The sequence below is a fragment of the Elephas maximus genome, chromosome 24, assembly GCF_024166365.1.
Source record: "Elephas maximus indicus isolate mEleMax1 chromosome 24, mEleMax1 primary haplotype, whole genome shotgun sequence".
NCBI classification, from domain to species: Eukaryota; Metazoa; Chordata; class Mammalia; order Proboscidea; family Elephantidae; genus Elephas; species Elephas maximus.
The window spans coordinates 38,789,248-38,796,415 of NC_064842.1; the positions used below are offsets into that span (position 1 = coordinate 38,789,248).

General features: G+C 37.2%; 1 pseudogene; it reads right to left on the minus strand.

Annotated features, from left to right (window-relative positions):
• Window positions 1–4,461: 4,461 nt before the first annotated feature.
• On the minus strand, window positions 4,462–4,955 carry LOC126066692 (proteolipid protein 2-like; annotated as a pseudogene).
• Between the last annotated feature and the right edge of the window lie 2,213 nt (window positions 4,956–7,168).

Below are 7,168 nucleotides of genomic sequence, written 5' to 3' on the forward strand. Positions count from 1 at the left end.
GGCTGTGTAGCATTACATTGTATGTATGTACCACATTTTGTTTATTCATTCATCTGTTGATGGGCATTTAGGTTCTTTTCACCTTCTGGCTATTGCGAATAGTGCTGCAATGAACATTGGTGTACAGGTCTCTGTTTGAGTCTCTGCTTTCAAGACTTTTGGGTATGTACCTAGGAGTGGAACTGCTGTGTCATATGGTAGTTCTATTTTTAGTTTTTTGAGAAACAACCCCACTGTTTTTCCACAAAAGCTCTACCATTTTGCATTCCCACCAGCAATGGGTAAGGGTTCCAATTTCTCCACATCCTTGCCAATATTTGTTCCTTTCTGTTTTTTTTTTTTTTAATCTTAGCCATCCTAAATAAACCAAACCTCTTGGTGTTGAGTTGATTCTGACTCACAGTGGCCCCACAGGACAGAGTAGAGCTGCCCCAAGGAGCGGCTGATAGATTCAAACTGCCTACTTTTTGGTTAGTAGCTGAGCTCTTAACTACTGTACCACCAGGGCTCCTTAACCATTCTAGTGGAAGTGAAATGGTGTCTCACTGTAGTTTTGAATTGAGTCTCTCTGATGGCTAATGGCACTGAGCATCTTTTCTTGTATTTGGTGGCCATTTGAAAGTCTTCTTTGGTGAAATGTCTATTCAAGTCCTTTGCCTATTTTATGATTGGGTTGTTTGTCTTTTTTTGGTTGTTGTTAATTTTCCAAGTTTTATATATATTTTAGTTATTTAATTCTTCTTGGATATATGGTTCTCCCAGTTGGTAACTTGTCTTTTTGCTTTTTTTTTTGTAAAACCTTTGATGAACAAAAGTTTTTAATTTTTATGAGGTCCCATTTGTTTATTTTGTCTTCAGGTGTTTGTGCTTTTGTTACTATATTAAATAATCCATTATTAAGCTGGGCCTGAGAGCATTGACCCTGTTTTTTCTTCTACAAATTTTATGGTTTCAGTTTGCACATTTAGGTCCTTAATGAATTTTGAATTTGTTTTTGTGTATGGTGTGAGGCATGGATCCTGTTTCATTTTTCTGTGTGTGGAAACCCAATTTTCCCAGCTGCATTTATTGAAGAGAGCCTTTTTCTCTATCAAGTGGACTTAGCACCCTTGTCAAAAATCAATTGACCATAGAAGTGTGGGTTTATTTCTGGACTTGCAATTCTATTCCATTGGTCTACGTGTCTGTTGTTATTCCAGTACCAGGCTGTTGTGATTACTGTAGTTGTATAGTATGTTTTAAAGTCAGGAAGTGTGAGTCCTACTTTGTTCTTCTCTTTCAACACTGCTTTAATATTCGGGGCCTCTTGCCATTCCATATAAAGTTGAGGATTGGCTTTTCTATTTCTGTAAAGAAGGCTGTTCAGATTTTGATTGAGATTGCATTGAATGAATGAGATTGCATTGGGTAGTACTGACATCTTTACAAGAGAAAGTCTGAAAAAAATGAATTTTTAAAATTAATTTGGTATTGGAATAACTAGCTTTATATTTGGATAAAAATATAGCTGAATCTCTATCAACTTCTAGCTTGTTCAGAAATAAGGTGGGGGGAAGAAATAATAAATGCACTTGGAGGAAACATGGGTAAATTAAAAACAATAGTAATTTTGGCAGAAATAAATGCTGATAAATGACTATATATCAAAGAAAAAGAAGCTTTCTGTATGGTAACAAATATTTAAAAGATAATTCACAAGTTGTGAAAAAATATTTTCAGGCAAAATAGTTTTATAATATACAAGAATACTCAAATAAGAAAAAATAAATACAGCAAATATTATAAATATGTATTTCACAAAAAAATAAGTAGAAATGGATTATAAAAACATAACAATATGCCCAACCTCATTCACAATTTAAAAAATGTATATTAAAATAAATAAGGAGAAGAAAAAAAAAAAACATAGATACCAGTTTCCACCTATCAGATTATTGGAAAAGATTTAAAATTTGGATAATACTATGTTAAAGAGGATATGGGGAAAGTAATACTTTCTTCCACTGTGAGTGAGAGTACAAATTGGTACAAATTTATCCTGTGAAGGACAGTTCAGCAACATTTGTTAAAATTAATCGTATACAAATGTTATATCCATGCAGAAATTCCACTTTTAGGAATTTATCCAGTGGATGCATATCCACAAGTCTGAAAAGATTTGTATATGCAAAGATATTTGATGTAGTATCATTTGTAATGAGAAAAGATTTGGAAACAACTAAGATGTACAGCGATTGGGGAATACTATGCAGCTCTTAAAAATAAATTACATCAATGTATTACTTAAAAAAAAAAAGATACAAGACAAGTTATGTTCCCCTGTTGTGTAAAATAAATGAATTAGAGAGCTATTAAAACCATATGCAAATATAAATGTGTAGAAATTCTGGAAAGATAAGTAATAAACTCTTGATGGGTATAACATTTTTTAAGACAAGGAACTGGCCAAGAGCCTGAAGCGGGAAGGAGCCCCCTGCTGTTCTGTTTGAAGTTTTATTCCTGGTGCATGTGCTGTTTTATTAAAGAAAAAAAAAAGAAAAGAACAATGAATAGCTCTTTATAATACTGATCATTTTAGGAAGTCCGGTGTCCTGTGGGGAAAAACCATCTTGCTGACCTTTTCCAGGATGGCTGCTCTCCAAACAAAGCATTTCATAAAATATCTCAGTGACTCATTTATATCTTTGTGGTTATAACCAAGGTTTTATGGTTCACATTCTACTTGACCAAAGGTGCATTTGTGATTGCCAGAAATAGACTGAGGAGTTAAGATCAGACTTTTTACCCCAATTCTGTTTCCCCTCAAGCTTGCAGAATAAACTCATTTTTGGTGAGCTTCCCAGAAAGGAAAATTCTTTAGATAAGATGATTGGAATGTGGGTGATAGTGTTATGAGATAGAAAGGAAAAAGTGAGGAGTCTATATTTTAAATGTATTTATCTGACCTTTTTGCTTTCAGCCTATTGAAGATTATTTCTAGGATTGAAATAGGGATTAGCCATTGTACTGAAAACATTGTTTCACTATTGTTAGGGAGAACTGGAATTATCTTGAGGTGGTGAAGAAGAGGGGGGAAATTTGTGTACCTCTGGGGATATGGGTACACAGTGACACAGCCATCTCTAACAGTGTGAAAGCTATGAACTCAGAGAGGAGTTGGTCCTTTGACTGAGTTCAGCTTCTAAAAACAATGCAGTGTGTTTTAAACCAGTTTTTCTTGTATGCAAGGACTTTTGCCATTTAAGCCACTTTTATGTGGGCATATGAAATAAAGAGCTAGTCTTTCAGTCAAAATAGGCCTTAGATCATGTATTATTCGTGCTCCTTTCTGTTCCCTAATCTTTCATCAGTGGGGACAGTGGTGGTTCAGTGGTAGAATCCTCACCTTCCATGGGGGAGAACCTGGGGCAGGACTGGACAGAGTTTAGTTTTGTGCATGGGATCACCACGAGTCGGGCCTTCTGGGCACCAGCTGACAACAACAATTTCCTCAAGTGCAAGCTGTACAAGCATATTCTAATGAATGTTTTCCTGTTTAAGTTTTCTTCTGGAGAACATCTCTCTCTCTCTTTTTTTTTTTTTTTTGGTGAAAATATACACAGAAGAACCTGCTCCCATTCCATAGTTTCTAGACATAATGATCAGTGACATTGGTTACATTCTTTACATTGTTTCAATGTTCTCGTTATTTCTGTTCTAGTTTCACTTTCATTTACTTCATCGCCCTGCCCCCACAACGTTTTCATGTGTGTTGTTGACCCATTGTTCTTATTTAGATTTTTTTTTTTTTTTTGAAGAAACAAAATACTCAAGGATGACAATCTTTACTCTTTAGGCTAAAAAAAAATTTATCTTTTTTTTTTTTTTTATTACTTACTTTAAAGGTGACTTCAGGAGATAGTTTCAATTCAAGTATCGAAGAGTAACTCAGAGCCATAGTCTTGAGGACTCCTCCAGCCTCAACAGGTCCAGTAAGTCAGGATTCTTTAAGAGTTTGAAGTTCTGTCATACATTTTTCTCCCTTTTTATCAGGATTCATCTATTGTGTTCCTGATCAGAATGTTTAGTAGTGGTAGCTGGGCACCATCTAGTTCTTCTGGTCTCAAGGTAGAGGAGGCAGTGGTTCATGTAGTGAATAGTCATTATATTTTCTAATCATCTGTGTATTAGTTTTTTGCTGTGTAGAACCATTCTCCACACAAAAGAGGTTATTTAGAGGGAAGGGTGGTCACAGTCTGGGATCTGGAGTCTGAAATCCAAGGTGTCCCCCCCTTCAGTGGGATATGGTCCAGGCAGAACCAGTATGTCCTTTTGGGAACTGCAGACGGTTGATCCCAAATTCTCCTGGTAAAGGCACTTTTACCTCAATAGGAGGCTAGAAGTTGGCAGGGAGCCTTGTTGTGGGGGCCGGGAGGAGTTATTCTGGATGGAGGAGTTGCAGGAGGGATAAGAGTAGGTCACCTACAGAGGTCCATCTATGGGGTCAGTGGGTTCTGCTGTATGGCTTTGTTGCTGCAAGGGAAAGGTGATGTAAGCATTATATCCAGAAAAGTTCACTGTGATTAGGCCCAGTACCCTGGTGAAGATATTTCAGTTGTTTTCTTCCTCAACAAGGACAACAATGGGCATGAGCAGCATCTCGGCTTTGAGGGTTTGGAAGGAATCACACTAGGGCCAGTTGGTGAACTGAATCTTAGTGTGCAAGTTACAACATATAGATGACAAATAAGAAAGCAGCAAGCACTATCTCAGCCACCAATAGGCAGGAGTACCCTCGATACTGTGCCGAACCACTGAAACAGATCAGAACAACCTGGCTCAATATAATCTCAGCAGACAGGGGAGTTCCCTTTCTGGTGCAAGAGAAGTTGGTGCAAAGGGCTCAGCAAGCTGGGGGCTGAGAGGAACTCGGAATCCTCCAGGTCATGGGCTGGCATCTGTGGGGGTTTGGACATCTGCTCACTTGCTTAATGGCTTGAGGATGCCACTTGCCCAGCCAAGGTGTTTACCATCTGACCTGGAAAGGAGTCTTAGGGCAAAAGAGACCTCTTGGTTTTAAATGCCAAATACCTATCTACCTACATACATACTTACCTGTCTATCTATCTGTCTGTCTGTCTGCCTGCCTGCCTGCCTATATCAATATAATGTTTTTTTGAGGGTCAGTGTTCATATACATAACAGGCTATTATATTAGGATGCAAAACGCTTAAAACAGCTTCCTGATCACCAGATAATTATACTGTTGTTACCAAATAATTTCTTTGAATGCAGTCACATATCAAGTTTTCATGCCGTACTATAAACTTTATATTCACAATAAATAACACACAGCAATAAATAAATTTGTTATAAAATGCGAACCTTTTACAGTAAAAATACAAAAAACAAGGCAATTTCTGGTAACTGTGACTTTTCAAATAAGATGAAGACTTGAAGCTTGAAAAAAGTTTGGAAGGAGAAAGGGAGGGAGCACTGAAGCAGTAATTATTTGACCCTGATTGCAGAAGGTGAGGATGTGAATGTGTTTGGTGACAAAGTGTCAATCGCAGGCAAATTACCCTGAGCAGTAAATTCAGTCTATCCTTGGAGGCATTTTTCTTTTTCCTCCTCCTGATAGGTAAGCATACAGGATGGTACGCTCTTCTAAAATTATTCATCTAATTGAAAACTGTTTTAGTGGAAAAGCCTCCTTAATCCATAATTTTGTTGATAACATAAAAATAACAGGGAAACAGCACATCAACCCAAAACTCCCAGCCTATTCTTAAAATGTTTTAAAATATTTAATTGTGCTGGCTAGGACCTCCAGAATAATGTTGAATAGAAATATAATGACAGTAGGTATCTTCGTCTTATTCTGATCTTATGGGGAAAGCATTCAATATATCCTTCTTGGATTTTAGCTGCTGGTTTTCATATGTGCACTTTATCAGATTCAGACAACTACTTTTGATTCCTACTTTTTGAGATTTTTTTAGGAGGAATGAGTGTAGAATTTTGTTGAATGCCTTTTCTGGATCTATTGAGTTGATTATTATTTTTATAATGTGTTGAATTATGTTGATTGATTTTCTCATGTTGATCCAACTTTGAATTCTCAGGATAAACTCCACTTGGTCATGGTATTTTATCCTTGTTCTATGTTATTGGATCCCATTGGTAATACTTTGCTGAGGATCTTTAAATCTATGTTCATGAAAAATATTGGTGTCATTTTCTTCCACTGTTCTTCCAGGTTTCGGTATCAAGGTTGTGCTCATAATACAAACTGGGAAGTTTCTTCTTCTCTGTTTTATGAAAGGGTTTGTATAAGATTGGTATTCTTTCTTTCCTGAGTATTTGATTGAACTCAATTTTGAAGGTATCTGAGTCAGGGATTTTCTTTGCAGGAAATTTATAAATTACATACTTGATTTCTTTAATAGAGTTCTGCCTCAGTTTCTTCTTGTAATGCATAGAACTTATTTGTTTACCCGGCATCTCTCTCATGTAGGAACTCTTCTTTCTTATTCTATGGTATCATGTAAGAACTGCCAATCACTGTATTTTGTGCCCCAATCTTCTTGTAGGGGTTGGCATGTTAGTCAAGCTGACATACCAAACTGGGACTTTCCTGCTAGAACAAGTGGCAGCAGATGATTTCCTTCCCTTAATGTAATGGTACTGTGATATTGTTAATTTGGGGCTGCTAGTGGCTATTTACACCTTTCTTGGACCTCCTTGAAGGACAGTGGTGAAGTTCTCCTATGGGGAGAACTTCAAGCAGTGCACGTGGGTGTTCACTTTGCTTAGAAGGAGAAATGGCCAGATATGCGATTGTATACTGATTCATGGGTTGTGGCTAATGGTTTAGCTGGATGGTCAGGGACTTGGAAGGAACATGATTGGAAAATTGGAGACTAGGATTTATGGGGAAGAAGTATGTGGATAGACATCTCTGAATGGGCCAAAGAAGTGAAGATATTTGTGTCTCATGTGAATGCTCACCAAATGTGACCTCAGCAGAGGATGATTTTAACAATCAAGTGAATAGGATGACTAATTCTGTGGAAACCACTCATCCTCTTTCCCCAGCTACTACCATCATTGCTCATGAACAAAGTGGTCTTGGTGGCAGGGATGGAGATTATGCATGGGCCCAGCAACATGGAGTTCCACTCACCAA